Source organism: Anas acuta, chromosome 2, assembly GCF_963932015.1.
Source record: "Anas acuta chromosome 2, bAnaAcu1.1, whole genome shotgun sequence".
Classification (NCBI taxonomy): Eukaryota; Metazoa; Chordata; class Aves; order Anseriformes; family Anatidae; genus Anas; species Anas acuta.
This window is the reverse complement of record NC_088980.1, coordinates 12,016,742-12,032,971: the sequence shown is the minus strand read 5'-3', so window position 1 is coordinate 12,032,971 and position 16,230 is coordinate 12,016,742.

Genomic DNA, 16,230 nt, shown 5'->3' with positions numbered 1-16,230 from the left:
GCCATAATTAAAAATCTAAGTGTTTAAAGAAGGAAATCTGTAAATCAAACACTTTGCTTAACTTTATGTTTAAATACACACTAATAAGCAACGTTTTTCCACAGTGAATTTATCACAAATCACTTCCTAGAATTATTTATATTTTTTGGAATACACAGCCCCAATCCATAAATATTATGTTTAGATTGATTTATTTTAGTATTTATACACAGTCTGTTCTTCAAGCTTCTGGGCTTTTAATTAATCTGGATTTGAGGCATAAATTCTTTATGCCTTGATTAATACCAAGCAGGTTTTATTTAATTAAAGAGACAGACTGGTGAGAGACATTTTAATCAAAAAAATCATATGCATACAGTACATCTGTACTTTTTAATACAAGCTCAAGCACATTAAAAAAAGATTTATTTTTTCTCAGCTGTTTTCCTTTTTGAATGATGGCATATTTGTGATTCAAATGAGGAGTTACCTTCATGAACTCTTTCAGTCCCTTACTTCCTCTCTCCTCAGAACAACAGAGCAGGAAAAACAAATGAAGTAACAGGAACAAACAGGAAAAAAAAAAAAAAAAAAGAAAAAGAAAAGAAAAAAAAAAAGGTTAAACAATCACATGTTGAGAAGCAATTTGCTAGATATCACAGAATTTTCTAGATGTAAAAAAGGATGTTATACAAGCCATTTTTGTTGATAAGCAAGGTGATTCCAGCAAAATGTGGGAATTCCGTTGGCTCTAAGGAATGCAATGGAAAATTAGAACGTTTCAAGGAAGTTGGAAGTCTATCATATGGTCCAATCCTTATTGTCTTTTCAGCAAAACTGTTTAGAGTTAATTTTAAAGCAGTATTCATTTGATTTTGTTTAGAAAACAATTGTTTTGTGCAGTAATGAACATTTGGCTAAAGTTTTGCATCTGGCTACATCGTGTGTATATATCATCCTCAGCACAATATTATCTTCAGCATAATATTATCTTCAGCATGTTTATTTACCAGCCAATTATTTTTTTCCATGTTAAATATTTTTAAATATATGTAATATATCAAACAGTTATTATATATATACATATTGCAGGTTATAACACAGATAAAGTCATAGGGCTGGAATCACAAGAGTCATCAGCACTATGGTTAGAATGAGATCACAACATTCTGGAAGGGATAAGATCAGTTTTCTTTATAAAAATATCATATTAAAATATCTTTGAAAAATTGGATATCTTTGAAAGATATCAATATAGACAACCTATATCATTCATATACATCATAGACAAACCTTTATTAACACTGAAGAGGTCAGGCAGTTGGACTGGACGTACAGTCCAACTAAACTAACTCCACTCAACCATCTATTCTATTCTATTCTATTGGGCTTCCTCTAAGATCAAAGGCTATGTTCATAATGTTTTGTCTTTTCTATACTTGTATTTTAATCTTTTAAAAAACTGTTTTGTGCAATTATATATATATAGGTTCAATGTATACTACTGTGTCAGCAAATTTAGCTGACTGGTAAAGAAAAAGTGTGAATGTTCCTGCTGTTCTGGAGAGATCATAATGTTCAGATGCAAATCTTCCTCTAACAGGAGTGTGCCTATCCAACAGGCAACTGGAATGCTCAGAAGAGCTTCAAGAAACAGCTTTTTAACAAGTAAAACACTGCAAATGAGAATCATCACACCAACTTTAAGGGTGTTTCTAATGTAGTCATACAAAGCTGAGATTTCTTTAGGTTCCCTTTCTAACTTGCAGTTAGATGAGGGTTTAAGGTGTCCCAAGAAATTTTTTTCTACATATTTTATTTCCAAGAAACTTACATCCTCAACACCTGATAAAAGAACAGACAGTGATAGCTACTTCAAATTTTCATGTCTTTTTTACAAATATCAACAGTTAGAACAATCCTCTCCAGAGAACTATTGCCCAAGTCTGCTGGCCTGCAGCCTAGCAGGAAGTGGGAAATACCTGAGAGGAGTGTGAGCTTGTTGGCAACAAGGGAGGCTCCCCTTCAAGGGTGATGGGAAACATGGAGAAGAGTAGGAATTGTGCAATGCAGAAAGACCCTGAGGCATAGTTATGGGGAAAAAAAAAAATAAAAATGTCTTTCCACCCTTTCACCTTTCATGCTTTCTGAATTTATGTCATTATGTTGTAGTTTAGCATTTCACATTTTACTAAAATCTAGGTTTAGGAGCTTGTCATCTTTCAAAGTATTTGTTTTAAGACAGGAAAAGTAGTTTCTTTAAAAAACTGGCAATTAAATTCTCTATTAAATGTTGCTGTTATTAATTATGGAAAACTTTGAGAAGACAGATTTTTCAACAAAGGAAATTCTTAAATTTCCCAAACTATGTCAAAGGTACAAAAGCTGAGAGTTTATGATGGTTTATTTGTAACCCATTTCACATCTCAGTTAAAGCCCGACTTCACATTTTGAACTTTTCAGAAGCATTTTGTTGTTGCTATTGAACCCCAGTTTTTGGAGAATAAAATTACCTTAGAGGAAAATCTCTCATATCTAGACTTGACACCTGCACTTAAATTAATCATTGTATATTTCCTTCATAAATAAAAATAAATAAAATAAAAACTAGATTTTTTTTTCTGGAAATGCAGTACTGATACTCATCTATAAATAAAGAATATACCCAACTTTTAGAGATCTAAGCAAGAGGTGATGAAGCCTATCAGATGACTACATACAGAAAAAGAAAAACTAGTATCCAAAAATCAAGCTGATCCAAGATTACTTTGTGTTGTTTGCTACATTTATAGACAATCTGGTTGGAAAAGCAAATAAATATTAGTATGTAACAGATGGCAGGTAACAGGTAGCATTATTGGCAGGGGATAATGTTCACATTATTGTAATATTGAAAAGAAAATAAAAGCATTTTTCTAAATAAACACCAAGATTTCAAAAATCAATGACTATTAAGATATCTGATTTCTGAAATCCAACACCAGGTGTTTCCTGTCTCCAAAGTAGTTATTCTAAACCAAGTATATGTTTAAGAATGTCAGTTTCTGGAAACATGGGAAAAAAAATGTCCTTAGGAACACATAGACTGTCTCTAAAAGCCTTGGAGTTCAGATTTAAAAAATAAACAAAGCAGAGTGTTTTTTTTTTTATTGTTTGCTTGTTTGTTTCTGAAAAATATATACTTCCACATTGCATGATTACAATAAGTAAAATCTGACCAGAAGAATCCAGTCTGCAGCCTGCACATTCTTAGAGGTTGCCAATGTACTTCTAACAGGTTCACTGAAGTTGAATGAGAAGAGCAGTTCACAATATGTGATATTTCAAACATTTTAAGCAGAAAGAAGAGGAAGGCCAGAAGCAGAAAAAAAAAAAAAAAAAAAAAAAAAAAAAAAAAACACTGATGTGGAAACAAAAGGTATAATACCATAAAATAATACCATCCACACACTAACATTCCTCTTTTTAATAACAATCAACTGTCATTAGTTAAATTGAAAATAAAGACAGGATTAATATATCAAAGATGATAACATATCAAATATTCATTTAAACACAGTTCACATGGGGTCTTTAAATAAATGCTACACTAGATTAAACTGGTGGTAGAAAGGTGAGGAATTGCAATAGTTTTAGTCCTTGTTGACTTTGGATAGCTAAAGGAAAATGTAGAAGTTTTGTCTGCCTTCACCGCTATCATGTCAGTGATTTTTCACATTTTATTCATTGCAATGCTTCAAAGCAGTATTTGTGCCACGATTTTTGCGTGTTCAAGTTGTGCGGCATCTGGTTTTACAGAAAACATACACAAAGCTGCTCTTCCTCTGTCTGACATACTCTTGAACACTGATACATAGTGTTTCACCAGCTGTCTGTCAATATCACCCTTCTTTCAACTGAAACCTGCACTGAGATGTTGTTTCATGTTTTACAGGATTTTATACACAGAGAGCACTCCTAGATATTATTGTGAAATAAAATAGTCTGTGTATTCATATCAATACCCCAGCCTCCTGGGACTACAAATGCACGGAGGAGGCTGGGTGTCACTGCTATACTCTGTTCCTGCCAGTCCATATGTAAGTTCTTCTTTGCCTATAAAGTAGTTGTAAGAAAGGGTTTCACAAATATGTCTACCTACAAGGCAAAGACTAAAAAATATATTAAAGAGACATATGTTTTAAATATTACATAATATACAATGTTCTTCTGATCTCAAAATTCTGGGATGGAAAAACTCCCCCTGTTTTCAGTAGAAGCTAATATTTAGCAGAAATAATTGAGTGCTTCTCAGAAAAATAAAAATAAAAAAAAATAAAAAAAATCTATATGTTTCTAATTTCACAGTAAATTTAATTAAATTGGACAAGTTTTGTACAAGCTTTGTGGACTTGGCACAGGTTTTGTGCAGATTTTGTTATTATATCTTTATATCTATATATGTTATTATATATTTATATCTATATTATATCTTTATATCTCTATATCTTTAGGCCATTTACATCCCTACCCCTTTCATATTGACATTGCTGGAAAAGTAAATGGTGTCACTGAAAGAGGAGAAGTTCAGATCAGGTTAAGCAATGAAGATAGCAAGTTTTACGCTACCTTTTGAATAATAGCACCATCATGACTCACAGCTTTTCCATAGAGTCCCAAGAAGCAGCAGACAGCTATAAATGATTCCCTTACAACTTGCATCTCTGGTATTTCAAAGACTTTAAAGATCACAGTATACTGACAGTATACTGACAGAAAATAGCATTTTCTTGTTTAGATGAAAAAAAAAAAAAAAAAAAAAAAAAAAAAAAAAAAAAAAAAAAAAAAAAAACCACCAATAATCCAATACATGGGAAATCTATGTTAGTTTTGATCTTTTGATTGCTGGAAACATCTGAATAAGTTTTCTGGTATATGTCAAAAAGTAATATAGCAGTTCTGAGAAAAACTTCCTCACACAAAAATTCTGTGAAGTTGTCTTTATGCATATATTGTTTTTTCCCCCTTTTTTAGACTGATTTTGGAGTTTATCAGTCTTATTGCCAGACAAAATGGTTGCAATGCCCCAAATGCCCCAGAGTCAGACTTCCTGTGGAGAAAAAAATAAAAATAATAATTTCATTAATTATTTTATTACCACAAATTGTTTGAAGAAACATGTGTTCTTGGATGTTAATTAATAGTTCATTATTATTATACAAATTAACTTGGCAGCACTATGTACCGTATATTTGCAGAATAATGAATTACATTAAAGGGAAGCCAAGATAGCAAACACTGAAGTGCATGCATCTATTATCATCTCCTTATAAATGCATAAACCTTTCCTCTGGCATTACATAGAAATCCTCATGAGAAGCACACCAGAGTTAAGAGAAAAGAAGAAAAGAGTAGGGAAATAGCATAAAGAGTGATACAACTTGAAGTATTACACTGAGAAACAAGAGTTACTGTTTCAGTTCCACTGGCATTTTGCTTTTCAACAGGTTGTCATAAAAGCTAGGAAAGCCAACAATGTACTGAACAACCATGTAAGTTTTGAGGCTGAACTGTGAAACTGATAGAAACGATAGGCTCATCTTAACTGCTCTGAACAACTTGTGCAATGGAAACCGTACTTGCCTTCCTTTCCCTTTCCCCCCCCCCCACCTACTCTGGTGGTAGTGGGGATACTAAGGTTAATTCCAAATTCTTAGATTTTTTTTTTTTTTTTTTAATATTTATACACTTCAAATTTTTTAATGTCTTTAATCATCATTACAATTTGGCTTTTCTACCATAATTTCTCTATTTTTTTTATATATATATATATATATATATTATATACAGGGCTTTATATTCTCTGCTGATCTGTTCTCTCTCTAACACTATGCAACAAGAGGATCTCTGCCAATGTGGATATGACTACTGAACTAGTCTGGCCTGAAAGATGGTCCTTGCAAGTTTTTCTTCTTTCTTTAAGAAAAGCTTTAATTAGTTTCATTTAAAGCTTTTTCAAAACTTTATTGCAGGAGATATTTTGTCCTGTCTACTTCCTTGAAGTTTTCTCTAAGTTTCTCAAATTCTATTTTTTTTTTTTAAATAAACGACTGTTCATAACTTTTTGTTTTGTTTTTTAATGTAGGTTTTTCTCTTACCTCTTCATTGCTCATGAGAGCAAAGTTTAAACTCTGTATTGGTTGATTGGTAGGGAAATCTAGAGGATGTTACAATCCAAAATTATAAGGTCTCGTTAGTACCAGTAATGATATTACTACTCTAACTATAGGAAGTGAAAGTCTTTCATAATGATATAATTTCTAGCATTATTTATCATTCTAATTATGTCATATTCATAACCAAATCCAATACTAACTGTCTATTGCAAACTCTTAACATTGTCTCCAGAAATCCTCTTTTACAGTCCTTTCCAAAGCTCAATAGGAACCAAGTCATTTGTCTTATCTGCACTATAATGTCCAGTGTTGAAGCATATCACTTATAATCACAGAATCGTCTAGGTTGGAAGAGACCTCAAGATCATCGAGTCCAACCTCTGACCTAACACTAACAAGTCCTCCACTAAACCATATCCCTAAGCTCTACATCTAAACGTCTTTTAAAGACATCCAGGGATGGTGACTCCACCACTTCCCTGGGCAGCCCATTCCAATGCCTCACAACCCTCTCAGTAAAGAAGTTCTTCCTAACATCCAACCTAAAACTCCCCTGGTGCAACTTTAGCCCATTCCCCCTCGTCCTGTCACCAGGCACATTGGAGAATAGACTAACCCCCACCTCTCTACAGCCTCCTTTAAGGTACCTACAGAGGGCAATAAGGTCGCCCCTGAGCCTCCTCTTCTCCAGGCTGAACAAACCCAGCTCCCTCAGCTGCTCCTCATAAGACTTGTTCTCCAGATTCCTCACCAGCTTCGTTGCCCTTCTCTGGATTCGCTCGAGCACCTCGATGTCCTTCTTGTAGCGAGGGGCCCAAAACTGAACACAGTACTCAACATGTGGCCTCACTAGTGCCGAGTACAGGGGGACAGTCTCTTTCCTAGCCCTGCTGCCCACACTGCTTCTTATGCAAGCCAGGATGCTGTTGGCCTTCTTGGCCACCTGAGCACACTGCTGGCTCATATTCAGCCAATTATCAACCAATACTCCTTCTCCACCAGGCAGCTTTCCAACTATTCCTCTCCCAGCATGTACCTCAGCTTGGGGTTATTGCGCCCCAGGTGCAGGACCTGGCACTTAGCCTTATTGAACATACAGTTACATAATGCTACATTAAAATGTATACATTTATTTAGCTATAAAATTCAATTCAGATTATTGAAAAAGGTGGTTTTATCTTCTGATCGGTCAGATAGCAGTGACCATTTCAAGCACAAGTCTGCATCCAAGAGTAATATTTCTATGCAAGGTTTACATTTTCTAGTGGATGGTTTGGCTTGCTTCACCACAAGCTAAAGTAATGGACAGAAACACCACGTTTACCAAAGTCTGTTTCACAGATTAAGCATCCAAACAGAAATTTAGAAAACCAGCTATATAGTTGTATTCTTCAGAAACATCACAGTTTTGGGAAGAAAAAAAAATATTTGTATGTTACTTTTTTTCTTTTAATTTATCGCATAGCAAACTGAATTGTTAGTGTATTAAATCAATGAGGTTTTAGGAAAATCTCAGTTTCTTCATTATTTCAGCACCAAACAGTATTTCTTCAAAAGTTTCTTTCTGTTATATTCAGATAGCAAAATGAGTTATGATGAGATGTGAGTTGGAGAGATAAAAGGTACAAAAAGTAATCCTTAAAAACAGTCCAGGGAACGTAGTGAAAGCAGTGAAATTATTTGATAACACTGAAGTCTGGAACTAAAGCAATCCTGATATTATCAGTAAAGGGAGTTGATGACAGTTTCACCTGTCAAAAGAGATTTTTTTTTGATGTCACTTTAATATGGAACTTTCATCTAAGTTTCTTCTCTCCTAGCCAAGATAAACCTATCCAGACAATTTCTATCACTTTTTTACTTAGTGTTTTTAATTTTGTCTGCTAGGATTATATTATACTAAATGCCTGAATGATTATTTTCCAGAGTTCAAAGGAAGAATAGTTTAACCAAAATACTGGGCTGGTCTGGATACAGCATCTAAAAGATAACTTGAAGTTTAAAGTTAAAAATAAGCAAACATGTAAACACAGTAAATCCAATTCTTTAGTACTTAATCTTGTAAAATAAGGAAAACATTGAAATCCCAATGCTATTGTTTTCTCAAAAATTGGATTTGATATCTGGGATTCTTAAGTTCTGTTGTCATCTGCAGTGCATATTTCAACTGAATAAGTCAATATTAAAAAAAATCAACAGTCATTTCTAGACTATAATTTCTCTCATCAAAATTATATCAAATATATCAAAATTAGATGAAATAATTTCCACTCTCCAAATGTTTATTTCCATCCTTTAGCTACAAAAGGGCCTCATTGACAAGCTTACATGTAGATGAAGATGCTGAAGATGAGTGTGAAAGATGAATGTTTAATGCTTTTATAGATAGGATATATAAGGAGATTGACCCATAATAGTGGAAAGAGTGAACTCTGCCAAAGATATAATTATTTGTTTTCAAAATAAAATCTGTACAGAAAATAGAACTAAGATGTTTCTAAGTGAACTTCTTCCTGATGAATCAGATGAATATGATTTTTAGATATAGGAAACTGAGATCTTTTTAATTTTTATTTATTTTTTCCTCTATCATTACATAGTGCAAACCATTGGTGTTTGTTAAATTCTCTTGTCTAAATCAATTTTATTTTTGCATAAGAGAAGTATTACTAAATACTAAATTCTTCATAACATTCTGAGGAAAATCCTGCTTAAAGCATTTGTCTTGTACAGCACATCAAAGATCTCAGCTCTTCAAATACACTGAGGGGAATTCTGGACTGAAAAATGCCATTTTGTCCACAGGGAGACTTCCACTCCAATGTCACAAAACCAAAATGTGGAGTTCATCAGAATTTCAGCTTTTCTTGCTTGCTTCAGTAACTTTTGTGAAGTTTAATGAAGATCAGAATACACCATCAAAATATGCTAAAATAAGATGCAATATAATTCCCAAATTGCTGCTGGTCATCTAAAGATATAGCAGGTACTTTGTAGGCAGGTCTGTTTGTCTATTTATGTCAATCTGTAACCAGAGAGTAAATTGCAGTGTTTTCCAATTGTCATAGAAAAGCTGGCTAAAGATTTCATATTTTAAAGAAAAAATAAAGGAAAATATGCTGAACATTTTCTCTTTGACAACCCAGGTGATGTTAGGGTACCGTCTCCATGTACACTGTCCATGTCTGAGGATCCAGGTGCTGAAGTGGAGATCTTATCTTGGATGTCTTCTTGTCTCCCTGGATTAGACGGAGGTATAGGATCAAGATCTACATCAAAAAATCTGAGGAAACAGATACAGTAAGAATATGATAAACATCAGAATATTTTATTGGTCACTTGCTTATAAGGTAAAAATAATCAAAAAAAAAAAAAAACCACAACACATTGTTTTATAATTCCCTAGTCTACAGGAATTTATTGATAATTGCTTTCAGCTTCCAACAGCTTTATACTAATTCTTTGTGTAATTTTCTCTGTCAATGATTTTTGTATCAGAAGAAAGTAATGGTGAATAAAGTACAGTATATGATCTTTTCTATTTCTAATTGTTTCATATTATGAACAGTTTTTAAACCTCAGTATAAAATATCAGCCAAACATAGTCTTGAGCAGAGTTTGGAAGCAAAACAAATTAGTTTTCAAAGGGATTTCCTGATGATGCCAGTTCTGTTGGTAAAAGTACTCACTGAATTGCCACAGAACCAGAATCAATTGTCATGTCTCATTTGATTTTGTATTGCTAGAAGGTCCCAGGGAAGGGTTACCAGGAAATTGTGCTTTCTGAGTTGTGTAGACGTAACTAGTTATTACAGTCTGAATATCAATAATTATTTATAATGTCTATATTTTTTATAGATATATGTTTATATTTTTAAGAAAGAGTGAATGAGATCAGTGGGAGCAAGTGTTAAGTCATAATCTTGATGGTTTTAGGCAGAAAACACAACTAGTGAATTTTATAAGCAGAAGCTAACTTTTGTTTTGAGAAAATGACAGATTGTGCACAATATTTTTCTTCAGAGTCTGGTTATAACCAAGCATAATTTAGATCATAGAGGTAAAACCAAAGCATCTCTTCACATGATTCGTTATTTTCAAAATTCTATATATTACACTTCTGTAAGAGAACCTTTTACAGAGGACTGATACGTTAGATATTATGAAACTACTATGAAAACACTGTCTTTTGTTTACTGTATTTCTATGTTAGCTATCATTTGTGAGACTATAGACAGAAGTACAAACTTCACCTTTAAATAACATCTAACCTTCATCTAACCTTCATCTAACTTTCATCTAACGTCTAACATCACTAACCTTCTGTTTTCCAAGAAGCCAAGAGAGCAACCACCTGATCCTTTAAGTTCTCTCCATAACTGGCAATATACAAAAATCCAGTATAATTATATAATCATTCTGGACTGAGCAGCATTAGCCAGCCCTGCAACACTATGTGTAAAAATCTTTTTCAGAATGTTTTTGAACACCTTAGGGCCTGTTGAAATGTCCTAAAAGTGAAAATATGGGGTGTTATTCAAGACCTATCAATTCCATAATCTTTCACTAGTGGTTGTAAAATTTTCAATTGTACTATGGCATTTAAAAATTTTCCATCAGAAGTCTTTTTCAGCATTGAGCTCTTAGAGAAAATGTGTGTGAGTATTTTGATGTTTTGAGGAGAAAGAGTTATAAGTAAAAAAGAGTGTTTGCTTGCAGTGGAAAAGGTTTTAATTTTCACTGGAGGTATTATGTGTTCAGAAACTATGATATTTCCTAGGAATTTTATTTTATTTTTTATATTCCTCTGAGGCCAAATTTTTCAATCCTAAGAAGTCTCACATTCTCTTCCCTTGAGGAATTACAAAAATTTTCCTAAAAAATATTTGGTGCTATCTCCCCCCCTCCAAAAAAAAAAAAAAAAAAAAAAAAAAAGTTTCTTTTTAAATTAACTTTAATTTTAAATTAAATAGAAACTGTGGTATAATTACAAACCTTTTGGAAAAAAAAAAAAAAAAAAAAAAAAGAAGTAAAATAAAGACATGATGATATTCTCTAAAAATTAAAAATAAAATAAAAATTAAAAATTTAAAAAATCTAAAAAGAAAATCTAAAAATTAAAAAATGATATATACTAATCTCATTTTTTCATTTATGATATTTTTATGAGTAAAATAAGATATGATATATAAAGAAGAACCCTGTTCTTTAAGATATCAAAGAATGGAATGTATGATGTGTTGTGTTTCTGCAAATTTAATTAAGTGAAAAGAATCCGAAGTTGGTGGGTTGGAGGTGAAGTGTAAATCACTCTATGTGTGAAACAGTGAAGATAATTAAGATCTGTCCAAATTTGGACAATTCATGTCCAAAGCTGTAAAATGTTGAATCCTCACAACTCATGCTAAAAATAGGAATTCATAATCTTTTTTAGTAAAAAGACGTGAAGCTCAGGAAAAAAAAATAAAAATAAAAAAGGAAAAAAAGAAAGAAAGAAAGAAAGAAAGAAAGAAAGAAAGAAAGAAAGAAAGAAAGAAAGAAAGAAAGAAAGAAAGAAAGAAAGAAAGAAAGAAAGAAAGAAAGAAAGAAAGAAAGAAAGAAAGAAAGAAAGAAAATGTCTAAATGTCTTAATTGCAGGCTGAAAGCTCATATTTGATACTGTCTATGGAAATATATCACTGAAATATAGGACATGCCATGTGAGCAAGAACCCTTACAGAAAAGGGCACTCATGTATGTGCAATTAAATGCTTTCCAGTACTTCATTTGAAGGTAGAGGTTTGGCACTGGTTCTGTGCAAGATAGGTTTTAATATGTGGCAGGTCTACACTCAGTTCTTACTGGAGCTCTGTGGACATGTTCCTCCTAATTCAGCATGCTGTGACAGGTCTGCACAGCAGAGTGAGGAAAATTTTTACTTCATTTCTCTGTTGAAGAAATTGCAGCAGGAGCCTTTTGGTGATGGAACTGGAGAAAGAGGTTTCTTTTCAGCTTAGTGCTCACAGAAAAGGAAGGGCCTTCAGGGCACTGAAGCTGTTGCTTGAATGCTGGAGGACATTACCAGACCAAGGCAAAGATCAGGACTATGATTACACTTCCCCTGAAGTGTATTTTTTAACAACTGAATAAGTTGTCTTTTCTGAAAGATATTTCTTTTCTCTAACCACCAGTAGAGTTGTAGTCCTGTATCTGAACACAAATATAGGATGTGTCTTTTTCATAGCTGCAAGAGTAGAAGGTATTAAATTCCCTTTAGAAGCTTTTTTAATATATACATTTATATATTTATATATATAAATATATATATATATTATTTATATATATTATTTATATATATATATATATAAAATATATATTATTTATTTATATATATGTTTATATTTATATTTTTGAAATACGAATACATTTAGAATCATTCCACTATACCTACATTGCAACTAGAACTCCCTAACATATTCTTATTTTCATGTTTATATGAGGAATACTAACGTATTATAAGTATATAGGAGATGTAAAGGTAGCCCTGATAGCAAACTGAGGTATAGTCTTTTCTTAAATACTTTTAGGTACTGAAATTACTTTCTTACATACACTGACTTCAATTATCAGTAGAAAGCTAAACTTCCATCAATTGAAAATACAGCCTAAAAGCCTAAAAAAGTATAGTAATTATATTTTCTAGATTTAATGGATAAATGATATAGACAGTAAAGATAAACTTTTGCCATAAATTTTATAAAATAACATCTCAACAGCTGCTCATGCTGATTATCAGGAAGACATTACTGAAATGGATCTGGTCATACTAATTCTAATATACCTAAGATTAAACTAATATTCACATTTTGAGTATGAAAATGCAGAAAAAAAATAATAAAATAGTTGCTGTAGAAGCACCTGTACCATAGTATTTCTATTTATATAAACTGTCCTATAGTTTTACAAGATTTACTCATAGGTAAAATAATATATATATATATTGGTTGGGCAAACCTTATATATTGTCAGGAATATGACAGGCCATATTTTTCTCTACACATATTTCTTCTTTCTTCCAAGGAAATATTAAAAATCGTCCAGCAGTTATTTGTTATGACATACTTAGGGAATAACCTTTCCCTTATTCTACTAAAGGTAATAACCTTTTGGTTTTTTGATTGTTTTCAAGACAACATTGGAACTGTTTTTGAGATAGCTAAAATGTAGCAAGTGTATCACAAATGAATGAACTGAAATTTGATGTGTCATAATTAACAGACATTGACATTTTTGACACAAATTACTCACTATTTCTTCAAGCTAACTGTCTAGCACATACACTAGTACAATGCATTTATATAAGTCATCATTTGATCTTGAAGTTTGGATAAGACCTCAACCTTTTTTTCTGCATCTGCCAGCATAACTCTCTAGTTTGCAGAGATCTCAGTTTTATGACTTTAAATATATGGAAGTGTAGAGGGTGGTCTTCTCACATATTTAAATTTCATGACCATTTCCATTACAATGTATAAAATTTTCCAGTTATAAAATGCCACCTAACTCAACCATGAGTTTACAGGTGAACACAGGAATTATAGAGACATACTTTTGTTGATGTAATTCTGCTTGCATATGTTCCATATATACAAATAATTTTTGTGGTAGAGTCTTAAAAATAGACAGATGTGGTGTTGTATGTGAAGCGCTTTTGTCCTAATACGTTAACTGCAAAGAATGGCATGGAACAAAACCAGTAACAGTCTTTGTTCATCAGTGTAACTTATTTAAAGAGAATGACAAAGCAGAAAAGGAGAAAAACATTTTATTCATTGACATATATGATTTGGATATTCATCAATATCCAAATAAGAAAAAAGTTTCAGTGAATAGATCTATTTTAATTCAGTTCAACTGCTGAAAGAAAAGTTTCTTTTCTCTGAAAGAAAAGTTATGGAAAGGAAAAAACTGAAGGCTGAAATTTTCCATGACTGTACCCACTGTATAGTGGGTACAAACTTCGTTAAAATGAAGAATACTGTACCATGAGATTCAACTGTAAATTTACATATGTGTCAGGACTCCTGACCTTTTTTTTTCAAATTCTATTTTTATCCACTACTACCTCATACCAAATTGTCACAGGTATTTTCCTTCTCAAGACAGAATTGGACAGCTTGACAATAACTGATAAATATTTGATCTGGTAAGCCTGTGCATTAAAGAGTTCAATTATGAACTCTTATAATAGAATGTTTCATAAAGTGATTGTCCTGGTTTCAGTTAGCACAGAATTAATTTTCTTCCTAGTAGCTGGTGGAATGCTGTGTTTTGGCTTAGGATGAGAAGAGTGCTGATAACACCCCGATGCTTTAATTGTTGCAGAGCAGTGCTTATACTAAGCCAAGGACATCTCAGCCTTTTGCTCTGTCCTGCCAACGGGCAGGCTGGGGGTGCAGTAAGAGCTGGGAGGGGACAGACCCAGGACAGGTGACCCAAACTAGCCAAAGGGGTATTCCATACCATCTGACGTCATGCTAAAAAATATATAGGGGTGGCTAGCTGGGGGGAGGGGGGCCGGACTGCTCGGGGTTAGGCTGGGCATCGGTCAGCGAGTGGTGAGCAATTGCATTGTGCATCACTTGTTTGTACATACTATTATTACTTTCCTATTATCACCATTGTATTATTATTGTTATTATTTTATTATTATTTTGTTATTATTATTTTCCTGTCTTATTAAACTGTCTTTATCTCAACTCACGGGCTTCACTTTCCATTTCTCTCCCCCGTCCCAGAGAGGGAGGGGGGAGGGTGAGCGAACGGCTGCGTGGTGTTTAGCTGCCGGCCGGGTTAAACCACGACAGTGATGAAAAATAAAACTAAAAAATAAATTAAATATACTTAACAACATATTTAATCAATATATTGATCAATAAATACAATAATATACAATAAATTTAATTATGTGAATGAAATACCTAAGTACCTAAATGAGAGCAGTAAAACAAAGCAAAAAAATATAACAAAACACAGTTTACATTGAAGTACTTCCCTAAATTTATTTATATATAAATATATGTATATGTATTTCCATCCAAAATAGTTGCTCAATCTGCCTCAAATGCAAATGCAAAATGTTTTATATTAACCATATGTTATGGTATTTCAACAGAAGTCTAGTCCCACTGTTTCACTCTTTCTTTTTGTCCATATATTTTCAAATGCATTTTCTCTTGCTAGGGAACAAATAGATGGTACAAATGATCTGTGACGGTTATTTAATGTTGCATTGTACATGACTGTTTCTGAGTCATTATCTAAAATGACAGCAAAAGGAAAGAAACTATCTTGCTAATTCAAAGAATCACTGGAAAAGTCAAAACAACATCTGCTTTTTCTGCCTTACCTTGACAGAACATACTGATCCATTCCAGTTGTCCATTTTCCCTAAGAATCCTTTGTGAATATAAATCTTCATTGTTTTAAACTTCTGTCACCTTAGATTTCAGAAGACTTTGTTGCCTTGACAGAATAGTTACACAGTCCACAGATTTTTACGTGCTATTTCTAATATATCCTGCTTATTATATTAGAATTCAGCTAAACTGGTTAGATGACTGAACTTTATAGGATAAGTTGTAGGCACCATTTCCAGATGTAAGGGAGAGGATTCTTTGGCCAATTAATCAGTTTTATCCTAAAAACTATCAATATAATTATTTGAAACTTCCCTAAACCTTGTTGCAAGAATTTGTTTTCACTAGTGAAAAGCAGATGTTAGACATCAAAGTAAAAGAATGTTACAGCTGCTCTATGTTTATCAAAGTGATCAGACAAGGTTTAGAGTAAAATCCTGATATTCCACTTAACTATATTGTCACAGCTAAATAGATGATGCAATTCATCCCACTGAAGTAGGTGGAAAGACACTTATTAAAATCAGTGTGTTGTAACAACATTTTCAACTAGAAGTGATAATTTTCACCTCTTCGAATTAGATGAGACTGTAAGTTGTTGGTAAGGCATAATAAGGCAGTCTGATTGTATTCTTGTATTTACTATAGGGACAGTTTAATTTACTAGTAAATATAAGACTTTTTGATTATATCCCAAA